This window comes from Patiria miniata, unplaced genomic scaffold, assembly GCF_015706575.1.
Source record: "Patiria miniata isolate m_02_andy unplaced genomic scaffold, ASM1570657v1 HiC_scaffold_22, whole genome shotgun sequence".
NCBI lineage: Eukaryota > Metazoa > Echinodermata > Asteroidea > Valvatida > Asterinidae > Patiria > Patiria miniata.
In genome coordinates, this window is record NW_024037061.1 from 12,051,437 (window position 1) to 12,077,922 (window position 26,486).

Genomic DNA, 26,486 nt, shown 5'->3' on the forward strand with positions numbered 1-26,486 from the left:
CAACATTGTCAACAAACATAATTTCTTCACATGCCTTTTGACTGTTTTGAAGGCGTTATGAGGAAGTTTTCTGGAAAAATAATGGTCAACCCTGGCTTCAATTTATGCGCTTGCGGCAGTCCATATAAAATGGCGTCAATGTTTACAAACAAAAGAAATGTCTATAGACCTCATGCATAGCGGCCATCTTAGAGCGCACAAAAGCTCACCCATGCGTATCCCAACAAAACAAAGGCATTGCCCTCCAAGATGGTTGCTAAGCACAAGGTCTATATCGCCATTAAAGGGGCTCGTGCACAATGATCACATGCCCAGATACGATTCGTCCGTTCAGTTCTTTACCCTAAACTTTCCCGTGCAATAACCTAAACCCCTCAGTTGCAGGAATTTTTTTAACTAGGACTTAACAGGTTTCAGGATTTATCTTGCTTGATGCCCATTTGTGGTTTAAAAGTACATGTACATAAAATAGATGCCACAGTGTCCATTATACACCTGAATAAATCCCCGTCATCTGATTGGTGGATCGTCGATCACATGTCAATGAATTATTCGTACCAACGCATGGCGCGCGCGTGGCGCGCAGCGCAATGGAAGTACTATTGCACTGTGATTAGAAGTACCATTGCACTGTCACTGCACATGTTGCCGAAGGTGGTGCTGTGGTGTTTAAATTGGCAATAAAAGTTCTGAACTTATTGAACTGTTTAAGTTCTAAACTTATGGAAAAGTTTTTAATTGAGATAAATTGAATATGATAGTTCTCAACCTGTTGAACAGTTTGCATAAATTAAATATGATAACTCTGAACTTGTCAAACTTGTAAACAATTTTTGACTTGAATAAATTGGCTATTAAAAGTCATCCAATCAGATGACGAGGATTTATTCAGTTGTTATATAAAACAAATAATGAATGTTTCACGTTCGTGCAATAGAAAGAATATTTCATGAGGTGACAGATGAAATGTTCCATTCCACTCGGCTTCGCCTCGTGGAATGGAACATTTCATCTGTCACCTCATGAAATTATTCTTACCATTGCACTCACAAACATTCATTATTTGTATACTGTCCTGCTGGGAGGCGGATTTTGGATAGATATTAAAATATTATTAAGATAGAATGGATGTACAGTCCAAGAATATTCAGGTTTTTTGGGAAGGGGGGGGGGGGGGCGGGGGGAGAAGGTGAAAGTGAAGCTACAAAACTACGACATTTCAAGTTTTTAAACAAGTGACTGATTGCCCAGGATACATTTGTCACAATGTACCACTTTTAATTACAAACACCTTTTTTTTCTTCTAAGAAAACAGTTCTAATTATTTAAGCCATACGTGTACTAGTTGTCACTGTTAAAAAATGTGGCCCACACAAAAAGATTCCAAAGATTTGTACATACACAAGTACAAATTACAAAATGTATTTCCATGTACACTATACAAATTGCAGCAGCTGGAAGCTTGAGTGACAAATATAAGACAAGTACAACAGGTGCATTGGAAAAAGCTAAATTAATAAGTCACAAATAAGACTATAGATGTATGGTAATACCAACCAAAACCAAGTACATGTACATGCAATTTGGCAATGGCCTTTGTTTAGTAAGGTAAATGCAAGAGTACAAAACTTCAGCGAATAAATACATTCGGGGGTGCTCAATGTCCTTGCTTGCAGCTGAATTGCAAAGGACGCGGCTACAATGTGGCCGAGCTGCAGAAGGCATGTAAAGGCGCCTCAGGCTGCCACCATACATCCCATGTATGACCACCAAGCACAGCCAGAGATCTAACGTGCTAACAGAGATCTAACGAATTTTGCGGAAGGAAATATAATTCGCTCTTTTCACACTTCCGCCATGGGCATGCAAGAGCCTCAATCTTTCAACTTTACACAATAGATATAGCCGGTTCAGTGATTCCCGTGTCTGGGTTCAGATCACTGAACCGGCTATTTTTATTGTGTAAAGTTGCCAGATTGAGGCTCTGCATGCCCAATGGTGGAGTGTGAAAAGAGCGAATTGGAGAGCCCGGAGAAAAATCCTCACAGCACAGGTGAGAATCAAACAACTCTACACACATATGGTCAGAGCTGGGAATCGAACCCGGGCCAGTGGTGAGAGGCGAGCACTTTACACACTAGCTACCCGTGCAACTTGGAACAATCTGGTGTTTTAGCTTATTTTTCCTCACCTGTAGGCAAATTTGGATGTCACATTTTCAAATTCTTACTAAAGCCCTGATGCCGTGGGGGTTTTGCAATAAATAATCCATGACAGATTTAATGACTTTGTACAGTAAAACAGACTTGCGTATAAGTAAATACCAGTTCATGCACAGCATGAACGAAAATGTGCAAGTCTGTGCATTGTGAATTTGCAAAAGTTGAACCCACAACCCTGGTGATTTTCACAGTGAATTTTGCAGCTTCAAAATTGCTTCGCATTTACATTCGCGTGAGGTATAAAAAACCGGCCTTCAGGATCCAAGTTGCCAGAAATGTTCTGATAGCCTTGAAGGTACAAATTTGCCGAAGTTATCAAAATGGCACAAATTATCGACATAAACTGATACAGGTAATTGCAGACACTTATAGAAGTACTGGTTTACCATTATGAAACATCTGTTCTTAAGTTGTGGGGTTATGTAGAACAAATTTAACATGAGTCAGTTTTTTTTGGCGTTATAATGCAGCTCTAAATAATGGAGCGGTTCAAATACACCTAGTATTAAATAGGTACAGTACAAATGTAAAAGTTCTTTATTGACATTTTAAGGCCTAAAAAATGTACAAATTGTCAAAAACTCCAACTTTCAATTTAAGCTGCCAAAAAAAAAAAAAATTTACTTAAAAATAATTGGCTTCATTGCATGGCAATAGGAATCAATATACATATGTACAATTAATAGCCGCCATTCTCACAAATTGCACATTTTGCATAAATATGACAAGGAACGAAGTCTTGGTTTATTTAGCAAAAATGGGTGATTTTCATCACTTGCGACTAATTGTTGGCCATTTTTTTTTATATATACATTGGGCAATGCATTCAGCAGAAGGGACTCCTAATTGGGCATGAATTCCTACTTGGGTCAATGTCAGGCTGAAATTATAAATAGTTGCCCAAATCCCGACTAGTTAATCCTGATTGAGAGGAAGGGAATCAAATCATTGTTCCCTTTTAGGAATACTGGAAAATCGAGCAGAAAAAGTTTATAATGCCAATACAGAATTAACCCTACTCTACATGTTCGCAAGGTTTTTTTTTTTTTAAAAAACATATTAGGATTAATTTAACTTGCGACGTGGGTAAATATTCAATTGATTTTTTAGTATTTAGCTGGTGTCATACAAAAATGAAATTCATGTATTTACAATTTCATTACAATATTAAAAGTTACATATAATTGTTTTACAATGCCCTAAAATTGTTCATTTTCCAATACAGGGTGAGTTAACCAAAAAGCGGATACCAAATCCCCCAAAATGTATTTCATATTTAAAACAAATATTTAACAAAACAATAGGACTGGTATTTAAGCCAATTTAACAAACTACTTTTAGACGAAAAAAAAAATACTTCGACTGCTCAATCCATTCAAATTATATTGCCACTTAAAACAAAATGACCCTAAAATCTATTTCTTCCAAAAATACGATTTTCAAAAATTGGCGTATTTCAAACAATTGTCTTCAAACATCACCAGCAATAAAACTTAAGTTTAAAAGTTAAAAATATTTAACATAGTCCTTTTGAAGGCCCATCGTTAAAAAAAGTGGATATTATAATCCTTTAATTAGTTAGTTAGTTACTTCGTTTAAATAGTGATAAAATATCAATGGGTCGAGAAATTGAAATAATTTTCTCACTCAAAAGTAGTTCAATTAATGGGCTTCCAAGTTGCAATCAATTTTGGTGCTACATATTTTTTTTCAAATATGAAATATTTTTGTGTTCTGCTTTTTTTTTACTCAACCTGTACAATAATGTTATTTTGACAGTAACATAAATTTAGAATTTACATGTACATTGTATTTGTCTCATCTTGGATACAGTACTTTGTATGTTCCTGGCAATTGTATTAAAAATATAATCAGTGCAAATTAATAATGCAACTTTAAATTTACTGCTAAAAATGCTGAAACAGTCTCGGTAAAAAGAAAAATTGAACAAAAAACCCCCCACAAAAAACAACATTTAGACACGACAGTAAAGTACAAAACTGTACAAATATAATGAATAAGAATACAGGTATATAAAAAGGTGCAGGGAAAAATGGTGTAGGACTGTTTCTAGAAACATAACGTGCAAAAAAACAAAACAAAAAAAACAAAAAACCCAACCCAAAACAACAAGTTATCATCATACAAAAGACACGTAGGTTTGCGCAGTGTTAAGTGTTAATAACCCTCCTGGGTGTTTTGGCTAGAAACATTTCCAAACGCAGCAACATGCAACACTTGTCTATAAAGTGACAAGCCTTCCAAGTGCAGCAAGTTCCATCAGGCAAAGAGTCTCAAGGCCAAACTGCCTCAGCATCTGTGGTCACCCAACACAGCAGGATACAACTGTGGCATTGTTCAATGGGATTAGCTCTCATTGTTTCAGAACTGGCTGTTCATGTCCTGGTATTGAAAGCTGACTGCATCAAAGTGCACCAGACTTTTCCACCTGATGCACCCTGTTACATCTGCCATAGCCTTTCGCCAAGGCATCGTGGCTTAGAGCGGCGGAGCTGCGAAAGCACGAAGCGACTGGAGCAAAGATTAAGTCAGCACGCACAAGTGGCGAAGACATGAGGCCTTTTCTAACTTGATTTTGTTGAATTATTCATATATTTTTTTATGCAAATAAGTGGGGTGCTGAAAGGTGTACCAATCACAATGCGGATTTTGCCTAGTTGCTTCCATTTGTGGAAGAAGGGCGAGTAATAGAAATAAGTAAGAGGAAATAACTATAAGTTCAGATGAAAAAATAATTTCATACACTCAAATAATTTCTTGAAATTCTTTTATAAGTAAAATTAAAATAAGATAATGAAAGAACAACTACGCGGTCATGATTTCGTGGAAAACTAGACTAGCATTTTTTGTTTTTAAATTTTGTGCAAGCATCCGGGTAGTAGCCAAGCGCGTCCTAAAAGCTTAATGATTATTTGGAAAAATCGAGACTATAAAGAAAAACATAAGAAATTCTTGACAAGTTGGAAAAGGCCCGTGGCTTCGCCACTCGCGTGTGTGGCCTCCTGCTCCAGTCGTACATGTATACATGTAATGTAATGCCGGCAACTTAAGCCACTGTAGCCACGATGGCCTTGGCGAAAGGCTACGTCTGCTAGTGCTAGGGTTAGGGTTAAGAAAAAGTTCAGGATCTTTCAACTTGGAGGAAAAGCGGTTTCGCCAAATGATTTACCATCTAGGGGAGAGTGTCTTGCAAACCTAACAGCTTTTAATGATGGGTGCAGATCTATGTCGGCCATTCAGTCTGGTTTTGGATGGCGTGTACAGCTTTTTTGGCTTTGTTGACGGTGTCGCGCTCTTGTTCAGGCTTCGCAATGCCCTCTGTGCTAGTGGCACCTCGGGTTCAGTTGGCGAGTTGCGCGTGTTGTACCGTGTCTGTTTGAACGGGCTATCTAGCTTCTTCTTGGGGTTTGTTTGACCTTTGGCTTTTTTGCCCTTGCAAAACTCGGGGTTACCATTCTTGCACTCGAGGCACCGACAGTTTTTCTTTTTGGGTGAACTGCAGGGGCTGGAGTCGTCGCAGCTACTGCCGCAGAACTGGGGAACGCCACTGGTGCACTCGAAACACGCGCACTCCTCTTCTTTCTCAATATCCGGGTTCGTCAGGTATTCTCGCACAATCTCGATCTTGGGTCTGTTTTTCTTTCTTCTGAGGCAGTACTCGGTAAAGTTGTTGTGGCACTCAAAGCAGCCGCACTTCTTTTTCTTGACCTCTTCGGTCTTAGGAGTCAGCCAAGGAGAAGGGGCAGACGATTTCTTGCGGATCTTCACTTCATTTGAAACAGTTGGGACGGGGTTGTTGATGTATGTCTTGCCATCAGGCTTCCATCTCTTGTTGTATCCGTACTCATTGTTGTATCCGTCTCCATAATCCCAGTCACCAAAGCCATCACCATACCTCCACTTCCGTTTGCGATCCCATCCGTCCTTCTCCCAGGCATCCTTAGCTAGCTCCTCGGCATCCGGGTAGTGGAACCGGAAGACGAAATCCCGGAAAGCATTGCTGTGCCTCAATTTCGGTCTGACACTCCCGAAGCCCTGGACGCCCACAAAGTCTGTTTCTCCCCTGATCCGGAGCTCCATGCCGACATCTTCATCTGCCGCCTCTTCAGCCGTGGGGCTCGGTGACTTGGAGCATTCTGGTTTGGAACTTGTGGACGGGGAGCTAGTTGATGCTTTGGCTTCGTCAGGGGTACAGCTACCCTCTTCTTTTGGCGTACTTGGGGAGCTCATCCCCTCGCCTTCCTTCGATACGGCCGATGCTGTCTCTGCCGCATCTCCAGTCTTCTCCGTTTTGTCTCCCGTTGTTGAAGCTTTGGGTGTGTCCTTCGGGAAGTCAATCATGATTGTGACTGCCGTCGTGTTGTCAGCTCTCAGCGAGCGTAGCACCCACCTGTTGATGGCATTCTTGACAAGTCGTTGTGCCATTGTCTCTCTCATTTTCTCCCCCTGTGAAAATTAACAATGGAATTGTAATAAGACACAGAAAAAAAAAAGATCAAACTAACTAGCACTGTGGAGTGCCTCCAATAACATGCACAAGAACTGATTTGCATGATGTTAACAGTCTCCATTCTTTTGTGCATCCTTAGGCCAAAAAAAAAAGTCTCCGGTTTCTGGTATGGAGCTTGCCCAAAAAGTGGTGCGGCGACGCGTTTTTTGGGGTTTTTTTTACCTGTCTTTTTTGCTTCAAATGTCGGCTGATGACTGCAAATGGTGCCCGACTAAACTTAGTGCAAATATATGGGAGTCCAGAGAGGCCACATAAAGCTTATTCTCGATCATAACCCCATCTAAAAACACGTTAAAATTGTGCAGCAGCAGGATTCCAGTCAAACCAGTGAGTTTGGCGGTTTTGAGACATCATCTTTTATTGAAAAAAAAAACTTTTTCATTTTGCCGACACGCGCGCATACCAGAAACCGGAGACTTTTTTTTGGGGCCTTATCAAAGAATCTTACTGTTAGGTAAAACAGGTAGACTTACGGTGTACTTTCAGTCCAGTATCAAACAGGAACTTATAAAATTAACCATCCTATGGAAACATGCATTCTGAGCCATGCTGTTAATTTGGGTCAATATTTGTCAAGTGACCCATTGGTTTGTTGAAAGTATACCAGGGGAAGTGGAAGGAAACTTTAAAGGGAATGTACATCATTGGCTTTTGCTGTAATTTTCAGAAATGAACTATTTGAGGGGTTAGTATAATAGATCAAATATTGTTACACTGACATTTTTTAAGTTTTGTGTTCGAAAAGGTTGGAAAAACCAAGAAAAACAAAAATGTTCAAGTAGTCTGGTTCCCTGACTCCACAAAAGATAAAATGGATCAATTTATAGATGATGGAAAATTGTAAGGCAAGGGAACCAGTCTAGCTGGCCTACACCCGTTCATGAACATGTAACCAATAGCAAACAAAATTTGGACTGAAAAAAAAATGGTAAATTTGGAGCAGTAGTTGAAAAATAGTTAGGTTTTTCCAATGCTGGTCGGCCGACCACCGTTGGAAATGTTTACAAAAATACCATTTTCTTGAAAATGACTTCACACCAGGTGCCATAATTTTACAAGATGCTTGAGACTGTCATTTACCAACATCCTGGTTAGGTATTTCGTAAAAACTTGGTAGTTTTATTTTTCGATGCTTGCAAATGTTGTATATTCTCTTTAATGTGTGACCTTTAAACAGCAGGAGGGTTAATTTTCATAAATGATGGTTATTTCTAAAACTGTGTTTAGAAATGCTTCTGTTTAGGCTTGTGATGTTCAATATTAACCCTCCTATGCAAACATGCATTCTCTATAAAGTTGTCCTTCCAGTCAAAATCAATCAAGTGACCATTTTCAACAGCTAAGCGCTCCCAGCCTACATAGAGCAGGATGGACTGGCTGGGACTGTTTACGTACTGTGACTGAAAATGAATGATAAGCCAGCTGTGCTTACCACAGCAATGTTATTGACTCGATACTGATACCAAAATGAATTCTGCTGAGCAGGTACATTAATTGAGATATACTTTCTGCTTTAACCCTAACACCCTTAGGTTTCTTTAATTAACCCTAACCCTGCTAAATGCCACAGAATGCACCAGTAGTCAGAAGTTGTTGCAAGTTGTTGCATTTAGCAGTGTCCTGATCTGCATGCATTCCATGCCTGCATTGCGTTGCATTTGGCAGGGTAGGTACTTGGTACCAAGGCTGGCACTGCATTCTGTTGCATTTGGCAGGGTGCCTAGAGAATACCCCGTGGGGGTTAGGGTTTTAAGGTAAAGTACCACATGCTACAAAAATTATGTTTGCAGTACCCAAATACTAAAAATTACTAGTGCTGTGCTCACTTATATGCTGAAGTACTGCACACTACAGATTACTACTAGAACTAGATGAGGTTAGGGTTAACATCTCTTCCATGTTGGTCTTTGAATTCAGCATGCTGTAGAAGGGATTCCACATTTGGCAAGAAATGCTACTAGGGCAAAATCAGACTGCGCTTTGGTGACTAGTGCCATGGTCTAGTGGTCTGGAGCATTGAGTTTGTGGTCTGCGGGTAATTCTGCAGGTTGTGGGTCCGAGTCCTGCCTGGGGTTATGGTGCGTGTGTGTATGCCCCTGAGCAAGGCGCTTTGTCACTCATTGCTTCTCTCCACCCATGAGTAGATGGGTACCTGTGAGGTCAGAGTTGGTGACTGTGAGAGGTTGATTACGGCCAAGAGCGCCGAAATGGCTGCCTACCGGCCGGGTATGCTCCCCAGGGAGTTGAGGTTTCAGGAGTGTTTGCTTGTTGAACTGTCAACGGGGCAATAATTATTGTAAACCGCTTTGACACCTGGTTTAAAAGCACTGTATTATTATTATTATTATTATTATTAGAAGGCTGTGGCTAGCAGTAATACACTTGGTTATGGCTGCCAGAAACACGTGCACCGTATGTGTAACTGTAAGCCGCAGCCAATATATTCAAGTTTGGTGTGAGCCTCTGACCTTTCTCTTTTCTGTTTGGTACATGGACAGGATGTAGATGGCATCGCTGGAGCTCAGCATGTTCCAGAGGCCGTCGCTACCGATGACCACACACTGATGGGTCCCTGGCTCCAGCACATGGTGACTGATGTCCGGTTTCGGGGAGACTACGTAGTCATCATGTAGGGTGCTGTAGCTCCATAGATCACCTGTGACGTTGGTTTGAGAAAAAAATTACAAGTGAACAATTGTTTGAAATTACAACCGAAGTATTTTATGGCTGTTCCAGCTTGGAAGACCATCTCCGGTTGGTGTAGCGAGAAAGAGTTGGGATAATGCCTTGCAAATTATGCTCACGTGTGCTCAACAACAAAATATTACAAAGGCAATGCCGTGAGGCTTTTCAGCTGATAGGGCCAACAGGATCATGTTAAGAAATCGTTTCTGAGTTTTTTAGGCACTAAAAAAAAAACCCAAAACGAGCAAAATCTGAGACAAACAAAACTAATAGTGTACAATTCCATAGGGTTGTCGAAGGGCCGTGGCTAACTTGCAAACGGCGATAGGTCAATTCCATAAAAGGCCATCACTCAGATCTCCTGCACAAAGTCTATGGGCCATGACAGAAAGTTAAAGTATTATCAAAGAATTTTTGCACTCCTAAAACAGTGTGTCTTCATCAGATTAACAACTTTTGGTACTTTTCAGGTCATATTAGGGAATACAAGTGGTGGCCTTGTATGGAATTCTTTTCGACTTCATGATTCCTTAACCCTAACCGCCCTGAATCCTCCAAAATCCTTTTTGCAAATTGGAAGAATTTGCAGGATTGAGGTTACATGGCAAAAGTGCGTTGCTGATTTCGGAGTACGCACTGTGTCAAGGTCTTGGGTCGGACCTTGTGTTGTTTATGTTCAGCCATGCATAAATTTAGTCCTTGATTATACTTGACATCCTCCGCACTGCTCCAGGATGTCACTGCCTCTTTTTCCGCCTATTGACAGACATAGCCGGAGGATTTTGCAGGATTCAGGCAGTGGTCATCCCTCCATGGACCATATTCAAGAAATAATGGAGGAATTTGCAGGATTGAGGCTATATGCTATTTTTCCATGAGGCCAATTGGAGGATTTTGCAGGATTGAGGCTACATCCTAGCAAAAAGGCCTAGGGAGTTAGGGTTTAATCAGAGTCAATCTTTGAACATTTTCAGTATTGAATGATGGACGTTGTCTGTTGCCAAAACTTTTCTCACCTAGCGATCGTGCAACGGCCAGAAACGGGATCTGATCGACGCAGGTGCTTCGCCGGACCGGCCCGCTGTGGTCCAGCTTGGTGCGTTCCCACACCACCCGCTGCACGCCATTCTTGTTCTGGATCTTGCCGCCAATGGCCTTGATTCGCTTGATCTCTTTGGGGGACTCAGGCTTGTGATCCGTGGTCAAGCTGCGCGACTTTAAGCCCTGCTGGCCATACACGCCAAGGACGGCACGCGAGTCGCCCACATGGGCGATCCACATGTGCCTGGCTCTGATGATGGCAACGCAGGCCGTGGTCCCTGAAGTGCTGGGGTACCCCGATTTTGTTGTACCCCAACTTCCTACAGAAACAAGAAAAGAAAAAAGGGCCTGATGAAATACGTATTAGTTTCTGGGATAGGATTCTGGGATTCACCTTCTCATAATGCAAATGCATTAAGTTTACATTATGGTATTCCTGTCATCATAGGGCTGTCCCCGAATATACCAAATATTCAAGGATCTTTTCCATGCCTAGCCTTTTTTTTCCTCTGATCTTAGTAGCAGGTGTAAGCTAGAGCATGAAGAGCAACTATTCAATTTTGCCAGTGTAAGGGTCATTCCGTGTCAATTCGACACGATTTTGGACCCGACCCTCACAGATTGAAACGATATTTGCTGTTATGATTGGCCTATATGAGAAAACCCCAAAACTGAAAAATTTTGTCAATTGGCTCGTTAGTTTTGAGATACGGGTCAACAAACTTTTGACTAATTAGCATGACCTCCGGACTTTAAATACTTGTATCTCAAAATCTATAGCGCCTACAAAGCCAAGTTGTACATCATATTAAAGCTCTTTGAATGTCCTCCATTTCATAAATAAAACCTAAATCATAGCATGAAGCGCAGAGAAAACGCGTAACGAAATGACCTTTGACCTTGAATTACAAAAATAAATATGCTTCAAATTTCGTAATTTTTTTTTCAAATGTTAGTTTATGATGTCAGCAACAATCTTAAAAAAAATAATTGGGATGGGCACTCTTAAAGTTGTTAAGTTTTTAATTTTTAAAGATAGCATGTCCAGGAAAAAACCTAATTTGCATATATTTACATACAAATGTACATACATGTACTGCATGTGCACATTGACCATTACCCCCGGAGTTTAACCCTACTGTCTCTAGTATTGCACGCTTTGCTTTCAAAATTAGATGGGCAAGTTCTAGTCACATTCAATGAACAACCAACATGGTGACACCCAGCTCAAACTGTTCACACTGAAGGGGGGGGGGGGGCCACCGGGGGGGGGGGGGGGGGGGGGGCACGTGCCCCCACCAATGACACACACCACCCCCCTCCCCACAAGTTACACCACTACCTAGAGCTAGCAAGATGCTATTTAAACATTTGAAACATAACATTAGGGCTGTCAAGGACAAGTATTTACATATACGTGTGTAAATATATGCAAATTAGGTTTTTTCCTAGACATGCTATCTTTAAAAAATCATAACTTAAAAACTTTAAAAACGCCCATCCCAATTTTTTTTTAAGATTGTTGCTAACATCATAAACTAACATTTGAAAAAAAAATTACGAAATTTGAAGCATATTGATTTTCGTAATTCAAGGTCAAAGGTCATTTCGTTACGCATTTTTCTGCGCTGCATGCTACGATTTTGGTATTTATTTTAGGAAATGGAGGTCATTCAAAGAGCTTTAATATGATGTACAACTTGGCTTTGTAAATTGTAGGCGCTATAGTTTTTGAGATACAAGTATTTAAGGTCCAGAGGTCATGCTTTAGTCAAAAGTTTGTTGACCAGTATATTGAAACTAACGAGCCAATTTACAAAAAAAAAAATTAGTTCTGGGGGTTTTTCATATTGGCCAATCATCACACCAAATATCATTTCAATCTGTGAGGGTCAGGTCCAAATCGTGTTGAATTGACACGGACTGACCGTAAGGCACAAAAGGTGAAAAGTGTAATGACTGCATTTTCAACTTAACTATAATAAAATTTGGATATTAATGTCAAACAGACAAGAATATTTTTATAATGATAAATTCAATTTATAGGAAGCCAGATCCACCTGTTTGTGTTATAATAATTTTTTTTTATTGAATACATTAAGCACGAGAACTAAATGTTCAAAAGTAGGTGTAAATTTGCTTGGCAGTTTTGGCTTAGGAATTCCTTGTTTTTATAAATCGATCGTGGAGTCGCAGCTCAGTCGATATCTCCGAGAATTGCGCCCTCTATCGGTGCGCGTGTCTGCGACTCCGCGCCTCCACCACTCCAGTGCCCCGCGTCTCCGCGACTAGACTCTGCGACTCCACGACTCCGCCACTCCAGACAGTGCCCCGTCGCCCCTCCCTTCCTAATTTGCGAGCCTATTTAAAATGGATACGGATGCTTCGTTCTCAAAAAAATTCCGCCGAGAATTGCACCCTCTATCGGCGCGAGTCTCTGCGACTCCGCGACTCTGCGCCTCCGCCACTCCAGTGCCCCGCGTCTCCGCGACTAGACTCTGCGACTCCACGACTCCGCCACTCTGATCCGTACCGTGCCCCCAACACATTTACAAGCACGCCCTCCCTTCCGATCCTTCATGAGAAGCTTAGAAGACAAGTGCATTCGCTGTACTTAGCACTTTTTGCAGGTTTGCATATCTATTACTCCTATCCATCTAGCTGGAGTTACCCAGCCCCGAGTTTTATCATTGGGTTGTCTATTAGGGCTGGAGCGCATTTTTCTCAAAACTTGTAGTATTTGCAAAAAAATTTTGAAAAATGTTCAATTTTGTCCCCATTACACACTAATTGCAACTGCAACTCACCCCAAACTTGCCTGGAATAACCATTACACAGGTCCTTGAAGTAAAAAACGATCCACGATGAAGATTCAGCCTCCAATTGCAGTGAAAACGGGAGGAATAACCGCTAACTTGACAACCTTGCTGGATTGGCCAGGACCGCTATTGGTTTGTGCACAAAAAAAATTGTGTACAATGAATGGCGGTCGATTACCATGCACGTACAGCTCGCTGGTACTAGGCGTTTTTGCGGTCGGTGCATGACGTGCGCGGAAGCGTAATACCCGATGACTGTTTCATGCATTAATAAGAGGTTCACTCGCATCACAGTGCGGTACTGGAACGGCAGTAACACTGCACTATATGAATGCACGATAGCCGGCCAACTCGACGGTTGCCGTTCCAGTACCGCACTGTGATGCGAGTGAACCTCTTATTAATGCATGAAACAGTCATCGGGTATTACGCTTCCGCGTCACGTCATGCACCGACCGCAAAAACGCCTAGTACCAGCGAGCTGTACGTGCATGGTAATCGACCGCCATTCATTGTACACAATTTTTTTTGTGCACAAACCAATAGCGGTCCTGGCCAATCCAGCAAGGTTGTCAAGTTAGCGGTTATTCCTCCTGTTTTCACTGCAATTGGAGGCTGAATCTTCATCGTGGATCGTTTTTTACTTCAAGGACCTGTGTAATGGTTATTCCAGGCAAGGTTGGGGTGAGTTGCAGTTGCAATTAGTGTGTAATGGGGACAAAATTGAACATTTTTCAAATTTTTTTTGCAAATACTACAAGTTTTGAGAAAAATGCGCTCCAGCCCTAATAGACAACCCAATGATAAAACTCAGGGCTGGGTAACTCCAGCTACTATCCATCCACGCCTCCAAGCAAATTAAAAAACCTTGCTCCGGTGTGGCCCTGCATTCTATAGTTGCTCCTATGTGAGTACTTATCACACGGTAAAATAATGTTCAGTTTGTGTCATAAAGGGACAATTTCACTAGGTTCGAAATGGTAAGGGAGGGTGGCGTAATTTACAAGCCCGTTCGCTATGTTCACGGGTCCAACGTGTTACATGTGAATTTCTGATGAGCATGTCAGCTGGAGTTACTCAAGCCAATCACGGGAAAAATGTTGCAACCTGACACCACTTCAGCGATTGTGTACAAAGTCTATGGAGAGTGACAAAAATTTTTCAAGTACCTATTTCCCAACAAAATTGGAAATATTTCTCAGTCCCAGATTCATGTCTTATCGTCATTTTTGCAATGACTGACCTTCATTGAGATGATAAGCCTATGAAGAAAAAAAGTGGCGTCAGGTTGCAACATTTTTTCCCCAAGCATGATTTCAAAAATTCTGTTAATAATATTGGAATTTTAAAAAACTACGATGCTTTTCGGCAAATGAACAGCGCCCTCACACATTTACCGATGCGGTTATCAAGGTTAACAATAGGGAGGTCGGCGTAACGGGGTCGATCTTCATTTGTATCTGTTTGCATGCGAAAGTGTGTTTCAAACTGGCGCAGTTTAACCCTTTTTTGAAACTGGAACAGTTTCTCTGATGAGATGATTACAGAGAGAAATGATGGATCTTTCCAATGATATATTTTTTTTGGATGATCACCATATGCGAAATCGTGAAATTTGCTGTTGAAATCGATGTTTATTTCTGGGAAGTTGTGATCGCAGTTGCCCTGGGAGCGGCCATCTTGTTTTTAGCTCGTGACATTCACTCACGTTTTGTGGCGAGATTTGCCGAGATTTCGTCGGACAAAAATAGAAATGACATCATAGTAAAGCCAAAGAAAATCTCTTTCGACTCATACCAAGAAGAGGTACACTCGATTTTTTTTTGCCTTCCGATTTTGGAGATTTTTTCTGACGAAATAAAGGTACAGATTGTCATGATTTTTGGGCCGAAAAATCGTTAAAAATCTCACATGAGGAGTTCATGAAAGACTAAAAAAGGGGTAGTTTCTGAAAGGGTGGAGTTTCAGGAGTTTGTGTGACTAGTTTTTTTGTTATGTTTCCCATGACGCTTTTTGACGCTGGGGGGTTTTGTTGTCGAGGTGCCTTCAGCAAGGTGTTTAAAATATGGCGCACAGCGGTGTCACAATGCAATGGCTGCCTATTTCTTCCTCCATGCTTTATGCATGCATGAAGCAATAATATTTCAATGCTGTGATTACTGGGGTAAATTTTGGTGGATTGCTTTATTGGGGAAATTTACATTATACAAATATACAATTCTGCTAAAAAATTAATATAGTAATATTTCAACTGTTTTTGAATATTTTCCAACTTGAACTAAATTTGCATTAAACATGTTAAAATTAGCTTATTTTTGTCTTTGCTTTTTTGCCCTAGGCTTCTAGTTCCTGAATATGTTTAGTCCAGAGTCTAACCAGACTGTTCTGAGTACAATGTATAATGAAGAACAAGATTCAATGTTTTTTAAAATTATTTTTGAATATACATCTCTGCATAACATAAGGCCAAAAAAAGGGGACAAAATAAATATAAAGTTAACTCCCACTGGAACCTACATATTGGAGAAATGTTGTCTGTCATCAAATACTTCCATACTTTAAAGATGTACTTTTGCTAAGTTAAAAACCTTTTTTTTGGCCGTATAATACTTTCAACACACAGTTGGGTGAATGTTAATGCAAAGTTTCCATGCATATCTATTTTAGGTTCCTGGATTGGCCATCCTTGTTCAAATCAACCTCAAATATGACAGCTCCGAGGAAATGTACACATACCAGCTATTAAAGGACTACCATAAAGAGGACCTGAGAATACAAATTTAGGATAATATGATCTCATCTAAATGAACTTGAAAATGTTTTCCAAACCTTTCTCAAATATTTTGAGGTGAATTGGATTTTTCTTTTTAATTTTACACCCCGCACCATGCCGACAGAATAATTAGGGTGGGACATGCCCCTTTAATGGACCATTACTTCACCATACTTTAAGATATAAAATTATAATTGGTACCATTAGATTTCTTTTTGGAAGCTCTTTCCAATGATACCAAGTTTGTAATATTTGGACCAAAAAACCCCAAAAGTGCCGACCACCCTATTAACAATGTTTAATTTTGGGGAAATGGATTTAGCCACTTCCTTAAGTTAACATTTGATGAAAATAAAGACATTAAAATGGGGATATTCTTGCCTCGTTTCTTCCACATGGCGTCCTGTGTCTTGAGGAATCCCTCGCTGATCGCCTGCTTGACTTTCTCCGGGTCTTTGGACTCGAATCCCCGCTGGGCTTTGATCGTGTCCCACAGCGTATCACGCGCGAACACGGCGGCTTCCTTTCCCCCGTGCCCGTCAAAAACACCGAAGAAGGCACAATCGTTGTCCTTCCTCCGCTCATATCGGATGGAAATCATGTCTTCCATGTGATCCCTACCACCCTGATTGGAATCACTGGTCACACGAAGTCCGAGAACTTGTCTTTTGGCGGGCATTTTGGGAGTGGATTTTTTGCCGGTGCTCGCGCCCACGAACTCCATTTTGCAATGCGCGATCAACACTGGCTTTTTTTGCGCGCGCTCGATGGGATTCTTTTGTGTATATACGGTTTGACCTCGGAGTTCTTGTTCATGCGTGTGCAAAAGGGGCGTTTTGATTGGTCGATCGTAAAGATTGGCCGACTAAACTGGTTAACATTTAGGCGCATTTTCTATAACCCAGATTAAAAGGTCAATCTAGTCAAGTTAACTATTAAGTGCATACATAACATGTACGTACACGTAATACAACATGTTTCGCGGGGAACTGTGAACACTAATAACTTTGAGGTGTTGGATGATAGGGACCAAATTTCCTATAGCATAATTAATATTCGCATTTACGGAAAGATCCGTATAATTACGCCGAAAATACGGAATATTTCACTTTACGGAGTCCGTAAATTTACGGGCATTTTTATCAGTGCATGTGTCTAAAACCCCCATGATGTTCCGATGTTCTCATGCAGTGCGTTCGATTACAGTCCCCCCACATGCCCCGGCTTACTTGCGCCGGTGACGGACATAAACCACTATAGTCTAACGACTTGTCATCAAGTCTACCTTTCAACAATAATATTTACATGCGATGTCATGCATAATGATACACAATTCATTTTCTCCACTTTTCAGTACAGTTAAACGTTTTAAGAGCAACAGTATATTCTTAACAAAATAATAAAATAAATTGTCTTTAAAACCTCAAAAAACTTTTGCTAAAAAAGTCAAATGAAAGTGGCCAGGAATCCGGCCCCAACGCACAAATGGGCTAACGCAATGGTTGTCGGAACAAAGGTGTGTCGGAAGATAGATTTGTCCGAACATTGGGTTGTCGGGACGTAGGGGTGTCGGAATACAGAGCAGTCACACAAACCAAATGCAAGATGCGAAGTTCCAAGTTTACATCGAATGCAACACACATTACTACCACGTTGTCGTAAAAGTTGGTATATTCACTTATTCTTTAAAATGGGGCTTGCGGTCGCTGCCGAAGTTAATATTGAGCGTGATGAGGAGTAATAATTAACCATCTGATATTTTCTACATAAACCCCAGGTGTAGGGGGTTTTGCATAGAAATGTTTAGATACCAACTTTTATGACAATGTGTTTTCTCTTCTAAAGGCACTCCGCTACAAGCCTTTGCTTATTAGGATTGTGCCTCCACACTATTGTATTTTGCTTTCTGTTATGTTATTATTTTAGTATGGAAACAAATGTAATATTGAATTGAATTGAATTGAATTGAATGACACAATTAGGTTAACTTTCCGTACTCAGCATCAACTCAACGTTTATTTTCCCCGAAATGATTGCACGAGCTGGTCCTTTTCACGATCGGTGTATTTGTATAAATCACATACTTTTGATGTCAAGAAATCAGGAGTGAACTTTTTATTGGTTATAAAACACTTACAAAAAAGTCAGGGACTGTGAGCGATGAATGAAACGTTGTTTCTGATTGGGCAAAAGGTAACTCGCGTCGTCTATAGTATCATCAGACAGAAACGTGTCTTTTTTTGCGGGCTATAAATCATTCCACCAGTAAGGCCAAACAAAAAAAGTCTCCGGTTTCAAGTATGGAGCTTGTCCCAAAAGTGGTGCGTCGACGCGGGTTTTTCCCCCTCCTTTTCACTTCTTCAAATGTCGGTTGATATTGCAGATGACTCTTCGATCCCCTTAAAACTCTCCAGAATATCCTTCAGAGTGGAGCTTGAGGTGACCTCAGTAAGGCCATAAGGCTTGAGAATTCTGCACCCACGATCTCGTCCGACATGAACATTCTTCAGGAAATTTGGATAGTCGGGAAAAAATCAGAGAAAACGGTAACGTCAGACCATACAGCGACATCGTGCATGAGCTGCCACGCTGGTCATTAGCTAGCCCGACTGCGTCTGGCCGTACAGTACTATCGCAAGCTCTGTAGTACGGCCAGACGCCCGATGCTTCCACAAAGACTGAATTTTGTTGGCCGCCGATGTAGCGATTTTGCTACATCTTTCGATCGCGATTATCTTTTCATCCAGGACACAGATTTCCAAAGTTAAGGTTCGTAGTCGTAGAGCAACTCATACTTTTTCGAAAAAACGTTGTTTGGTCTCAATATTTTCATCCATCTGGCCACAAGACGAATTTCAGTCATCAGATTCCACAAATATCGTCCCCCATGCGATCCCCCATGCGATTTCAAAATGGCGGCCGCGCTGTAATGTATGCAATATGCAGGCGCGCCCGCACAAACTCATGAATATGCATAAACAGTCTGTGACGTATGACCTCGTGTTTTTGGCCTTGTATCGCGTGCACCAAAGAAAGCCAGACAAAAGAGGTCAGTCCCAAGGCACGGCTTCCATTAATCAGTCGCTGGTTGATTTTCATGTTCTGTAGTGTTGAAGTGAAAAAATCGGAGAATGATTTTTTTTGCTCAACATATTGCGAACCACTGCTAAACTTGGAAGAAAAAAAAAACACAGCCAAACCGGTCGCGGTCATGCATGATCGCACTAGACATGATTGGAATCCGAAGGGGTGAGACCCAAGCAGGTATATTAGCACTCATGACTTTGCTGGAGGAATGCTGGTCTACAAAAAAACAACTTGCGTCCCAGAAATAGGTGTGAAAACTGGGTTACCGAGCAATATTATATAGGTCTAGTTATCGGCTATACGCCCATAGCGCTTCAACAGACCGACACGTATATGATTATATTAAACCCTACCGACGGAGCCAGTCTGTGAGTTTCTCACACCACAATTAGCAAGGTGTAACTGTAATGCGGTTAGACGACTGATTATCCAACTTGGATCTTGGATGCTTACAGACGCTGGCTTCATGAACTTGGACTCCAAAAAAATGAGCAGAAATTGGGCGGACCAGAAATGAATCACACATAGGACAACATTGGACTGTAGTAAGGCCGAGACGCAGGTTAGTGATGGTGTACGGGGAGGGCAGTAGTTTTTGGCGGGCATACATGAAGACATTTCATTTAGTTTGAAATAGTGGAAGACCAGACTATTTTGTGTCAGGAATAGTTTAAACTTAAGATAACGAACATTGAATTTAAGAAAAGAGCAGACTTAAGCTTAATGCATAATCAGTCCGATATTACTGTGTTGGCTTATGTCTGTGTCAGACAACGAAGATATCTGGAAGCTATTTTGGTTGGATGTTCAGCCGGATAGTAACATGGACATTATTGACTAACCGACTCACTGACGGAGTGACCGTCCAACCGACATTGTTACTGAGTAACCTTTTTTTAGCTGAGAGATAATGTAATACTTGACATGGAATTCGACGCGGCAGAAGTCAAAAATTGTTTAACAGATTTTATGACATCTCACAGACTCTGCTCTTGATTGGCCGAGATCTCGTCACCATGGTATACTAATATTGTCAGTGCGACAACGTATATACCGCGCCCCAACGCACATACCTGCCTGATGACATATTCAGGCAGCGAATGCAGAGCTCGAGCGCTTTTTGGCCGCTGACCGATATAGCGCAGCGTGATTTTCCGCATGGCGGAAGCCGGGCCGGTGCCTCATGTGGACGGCCCAACGTGGCCGCCCGTGCACGGTGACATCATTTTTGCCGGCGCGCGGTTCGCACCGTTCGCCGTTTTGGAACGGTCTACTTTTTCATCCTTTTATTTTATTTACGAACCAAACTATGCATTTCTGTTTTATTTTTGTATTCTTCTACTATAATTTCAGATTTAAAGGTTTTTCCAGCACACACAGGTCGTCAGGCCGACCATAATAGTAGGCCTACATGTACATGTACGCACGCACGGTAATTGTTCGACAGAAATAAAACCTACATAAGAAACGCAATCCAATTCACAATAAATCGTCAACCCCATAATAATTTGGGTTTGATCATCAGAAAGACTTTTATCAAATAAGCGAGTCGTTATAAAACTAATCGATTGCTTTAACTCGTGACACAGTAAAAATGGCCTCCCCCAGTGATCAGTGGAACGTTCTATTTTCACTCTGCGTCATCTCGGCAAACCAGAGCACTCCATGGATCACGTGGGGAGGCTAGTTTCACTGCACAATTATAGGAGCAGTCAGTATTTCTATACTATTTTGTCCAGAATTATCCAGATGGGTGCCCATTTTATTTGGATTGTTTTCATGGTAACGTCCGGTTGGTTGAGGGACAGTCAAGCTGGTAAGTTATATTTCATTTCTCTTTTTGAGGACTATTTTAGCCAAGAATTGTTTTCAAAAGAATTAAGAGGCTAATCAAATTAATGGGGGAGTTTTGACTACTGATGAAAAAGGTAGAGAACGCTCGTCTTTTTTCTTTAATGTATCAATATGGAAAACACATCAGATCAATTTTCTGGAGGGACTGTGTGCATGGGCGTCACAGGGTTTTTACGAAAGGGTACTTTGTGTATACACTCACAAAATGAGGAACAATAGTATTCTACAAATCCGTCGTCGTACGACCGTGCCCGACAAGGGAAATTCTAAAGAAGAGAGGTGGGAGAGAACAATGCAAGTATCCCATGCAAGTATCCCATTGCGTTCCATGGAAACGCAAAAATAGAACATCATCGAACTTTTATCTCCTTGATGGTATTGCGCATGTCTTTTTTACCCATGTTCATGTGCCTAGAATAACTACTGCAGTAAGAACTCAAAAATGGTATAATATGGCAGGAAATGCACCTTGTACTTGTATTTTTTTTTAATAGATTTTTGTACCCCATCATCAGTTTCGACTTACGATTGCGTCTTTCCAGACGGATTTGAGAAACAGGCTCGCTTTGGTAAGTGTGTGTACATGTGATGTAAATGCACCTATACCGAATAACGAAAAATACTAAAAAGATATGCGGTACGCTCCAATTTTAATAACAATAAATAGGAATAAATTAAGTCCATGTTTTTAACGATAGTAACTTTCACGTAATTTGTGTACTCTATTTTCACAAGTTATTGCTAATTTTAAATTTAATAGAAATACCACAAAAATGTAGCTGTCCACCACTGAGCATTCACCGATACGCATTGATGAATACTATACGATGAAAGAAAACTTGCAAAGCAAAACAGAAAATAATCACCATTTTCATTCTCAGAAATAGGACTTGATTTATGTACAACACAAAATCAGACGGTGAAAGTAATGTTTCAGTCTTGACTCTCATTAAATCTCATTTGAATTTGAATTCCTGTGTGGTAATATCTGGTTCCCACCCAGATGAATAACTTCAAAACATCTAGCATTCCATGGACAGCTGTAGAAATGTGTTCTTTTGCATAAGTTCTGATAGCAAAAATCAATTTCAGTAACGTTTTTAACAGATGAGTGAAAGAACGTGCTCGCTTAATACGTGCTTCATTGGTGTATCAAATTTGCATGCTTTTAATGGTAAAATAATTAATCTCTGTCACTTTCTTTATAACTCATCCTGTACTTCTAGCCACTCCACGACTCTGCCTATAGCGTCGCTGATTTAAATACCCTTATTCCTTTGATAACTTACTCTCTAAAACTCAGGATATTCTACCAATATGCATAACACAGAAAGGATGCCCTCTTTCGAGTGTATCGGATCCTGTTTTGGGGAAATATCGCGGGCGAGGGTATCAAAAGGGGAGGTGGATCACCCCAAGCACCCCCATCCGCCACTGAATTGGACCTTATACCCCTTCTATCTCAACAATGTTTAATTACTCCTTACAACGTCACTAAAATTCTAAATGTTGGTTGATGGCAACTCAGCCACCTAACTACCCTGAAAAATCCTGGACTTGGTCACTTCAACCACCCCTTCATATGGGAAGCAATGGATCCCAAGTGTTGACAACGCGACAGTACATTTACAAGTATTAACAAAATAAAAGGGATCATTACTTTTTTTTGTTAGATTCCTTTGCGGTTCAATTCTCAATCTCTGTTACCTTTGTTTTTTCTGTTATGTAGATTCATGCAACCGAACCAATACGTGTCTCAACCCATTATTGCCTACTGTGGCAACCGGGGAATGCAACGGCGTAACGACACAGATATGCTCAGTGGGTAGGTAGGCTAAATTATAGACCTGATTTGATGATGTCACATTTTCAGTGGCATTTTTTAGCCATTGGTTCAATGCATTTAACCCATACCTGCGTACTCAATGTGAACTGTACTGCGCAGGCACTCATTATTGTCGTTGCAATGAAGACGCAGTCATTGTGACGTCATGAAATTAGGCCTATTGATTGGATTATATGGGTGTCGCATTATACTGGGAAAGTCCCATAGTAAAAGTCATTGATCTCCATTAGATCAAAATGTAATGTCCATCTACTCTTAGATGGCAATCTCTAAGTGAAAGACAAGATTTTCACTTAACTACTCTAGTGTATAAGAGTTAAACATCCAAATTGCCTCCTCAACTTTGTGACTGTTTTCATTTTGTTTCTAGTACCCACTCAAACAATACTAGGTCTGTTTCACAAGGTAATCTAATTCCTTCTTTATCCAAATCCTACTCAGGAAAACGTCATAACCTCCCTACGACACTTAAACATCCATTGCCTCCCATACTCTTGCAAGTTTTAAGCGCCTCTACACGAACCTGATAGTTTAATATTATATGGTACATGTTTGTCTTGTTTTTGTCTTTTTACTGCCAATGTAGCAACCGTGATTAACCGTGTCTCATCTTACTGTTTATTTATCTTCTTAATTATATCTTTTAATGTATTTATTGCTTGTTTTTCTATTTTATACTATTGTATGTTTGTTATAACTGCTGGGCACCTTTGAAAAACAGTGTTCCACTGAAAGGTCTCCCAGGATAAACAAGAAATAAATAAATAAATAAATAATAAATAAATAAATTGCTCTCCATTATACAATGAAGATCAATGGTAATATAACTTTGCACAGTGCAAAGGCTTTAGGGATACTTTTCCGAAGACACAGTTACCCATACGTATTTCAATAGATAACATATCAAGATGGCAGACGATAGCCACTAATGTGCCCCCTCCTACGTTATAATAACATACAAACACAAAGTGGAAAGCTTTTTGTTTGTCTTGTAAAAAAACACGAACTGTATCATTGGTTTATACGCATTTTACACATTATAGGTCATGGCTTTTAAGCTGAAAATGTATTACATGTACCTATACTTGCAACATTGTTAAATTTTAAACATGTGTTTGCCGATTTAAAGATGTCCCTTTGTAACGAACAAACTTCATTTTAGAAATTGCCAACTAAATCTCAGTGATCTTTCCTTCATTATTGGTCATATTCTATACCTCGTTTTAAATAGTCCGAGTGCGAAATGATCCACCGCTGAATGACGTATGTTCAAGTTCTCCCTGCAAAAACGGCGGAAAATGCATATCTCAACGAGAGGGCGTCCTGTGCTGTTACTGTAACCCAGCAACGCCTCCGGATTCCGGCCAGGCTTGTTATGGTACGTAGGCGTACACGTTGCTAATGGTTCACCAGCTATAATAGTAAGATACATGTAATTATGACATTTGTTTTTTTTTATCACAACAAATCTAAACAGTATTTTACCCTCATTAAAAATGGCCCATTAGTTTAACATTTCTTTCACAGGAACTGATCAGAAAGACAATACAAAAGAGTGGTGACTCTCGGACTCGCTTGAAAATAAAAAAATGTGAATGGAAATTTCATTTTACCTACAGGGTGAGTAAAAAACACCTGCAATAATGCAAAGAAGCCATTTTTTGAACTTTGAACTTTTGTAACCTTGTAAGAATGGCATTCGTTAGTAGGCCCTAACCATTGCGTGACAAAAAAAAGACATCCTCAAAACAGGACTTTTTTTGGCAAGACCTGCACTTGAATCACTAGACATGTGACGAGTAGTCCAAAGGGAATATCCTTGATATGTTCTACCAATGCCTTGAACTTGTTAGGCACAGGAGATATCGGACAGAAACGTAGAGGATTGTTAACCGCTTTGACACTTTCGTACGTGAATCTTTGATACTTAGACCCTGCGATAATAAATGTCTCGTCCAGAACACCCTGTGCTGCAGATGACGGTGCACCACCAACGATAGATAGTTGCAACGATGTGAGGACGAATAAAGATGTAGTGAGCGATATCATCTCAGACCTTGACGTCACAGCTACCGATAACGTTATGAACTCCTTGCCCATACATTGCATGGAGACTAGTGGTGCATTACATCTTACAAGCAACGAGACCACTTTCAACTGCACAGCAACTGATACGGCTGGAGGAGAGACTACCTGTACATTCAACGTTGTCTTTGGTACGTTTTACAAGAACATTTTACAAAAATCACTGACAACCGCTTCACTTATTAGTATCCATCAATTAAATTAATTACCATTGAACTTGATAATGAAAAGGAGCGGGACACTTTATCTTTTTTCTCTTTCCTTTTTTTATTCAACAATAACGAAAACAATCAAGATCAACAAGCACCTGTGATCGACAATTGTCCTTCGAATGTAAGGACCAACAACGCTGTGGTAACCTGGACACCAGATCCTACAGCAACTGACAATGATGGGACCACACCTGCAGTATCCTGTATTCCAGCCGCTGGTAGTTCATTTCCAGTCGATGCAACTACAATTGTTGTTTGTAACGCGACTGATGCTGCTGGAAATGAGGCCATCTGCACTTTTAATGTCGCTGTAGGTAGGTGTATAAATTCAAGCATTACTTTATTGAACTTTATGCATCGTTTGTAGCTGCGAACAATTAGTATGACAAAGTGAAGGAACCACGTGGAACAGTTAACCTTATAAGCCTTTAATTGCTTTTGAATAATATCCTTCATTAATAATTATCACCTTGATTTTTCATCGAAAGATTTTTGTCTCCATATTTCAGTGTGATTCACGGAAATAGCACAATATACCTCAATGGGATTCATGCATTAAGACGAGGCCCAGTGATCGTCTTTTTTTTGTTCTGTTAAATACAGCGGAGTCGATCACGTGCCCTACCGACTATTGCCAAAATGGCGGGGAATGTCTGCGGGAAGGAGCAGTGCCAAGGGTCCAGTTCTCCTGCAAGTAGGTTCACATTTTATTGCTTCTTCAGCAGTGACAATCACAGTGATAGCAATGGCAATGACAGTCATGAAAGCTTACGGCAACGAAAATAGAGGTTGTTTTTCTTAGGCCGATTTATTTTCGATAGTCTTCTTGTGTGTGTGTGTTTTTATAACACATGTGCAACTTCTGGCAACTTTCAGAAACCTTCTTCAACTTGTCATTGGTGCATTAGTGTTATATGCATGTACTTAAACTAACACGATTCTACCACGGCCCTCGCACATGTTCATTGTGTTAAAAGGCATATCATGTTTTGCAGTATGACGTCAAAAACCTTTCTATTGTTTTCTTACTAAAGTTGTTCTGCTGGATTCACCGGTGACGTTTGCCAGACATCAGTAAAAGGTACTTTTTTAAATTAAAAAATCGTGGATGACATTCCAAAAACCTGTCTTTCTGTCATTTGATTTTGTTTTTAAGTCTGTATGGAGTATTTAAGAGCAATGATGTTCCTCTTTGTAAAAATGTTATTTTACAATAGAGTAATTAATAGGCCAGAGACATACTGTACAATGGCCAAATAAATGTTTTGTACATGGATTTACGTATGTTGGTGGTCACCACATCATGAAAAATATATATTTTTGGATCAAAT

The 26,486-nt window shown here is 40.4% G+C and overlaps 2 long non-coding RNA genes and 1 pseudogene across 2 annotated transcripts; 2 read left to right on the top strand and 1 right to left on the bottom strand.

Annotated features, from left to right (window-relative positions):
• Window positions 1-3,025: 3,025 nt before the first annotated feature.
• On the bottom strand, window positions 3,026-16,977 carry LOC119730253 (annotated as a pseudogene).
• Window positions 16,978-19,383: 2,406 nt separating this feature from the next.
• Window positions 19,384-22,831, top strand: LOC119730857. Its single transcript, XR_005271397.1, has 4 exons — window positions 19,384-19,720; window positions 20,898-20,974; window positions 21,507-21,581; window positions 22,742-22,831. It is a non-coding gene; the product is annotated as an uncharacterized LOC119730857 (long non-coding RNA).
• Window positions 22,832-24,975: 2,144 nt separating this feature from the next.
• On the top strand, window positions 24,976-26,239 carry LOC119730845. Its single transcript, XR_005271396.1, has 4 exons — window positions 24,976-25,074; window positions 25,239-25,469; window positions 25,759-25,849; window positions 26,190-26,239. It is a non-coding gene; the product is annotated as an uncharacterized LOC119730845 (long non-coding RNA).
• Window positions 26,240-26,486: the final 247 nt, after the last annotated feature.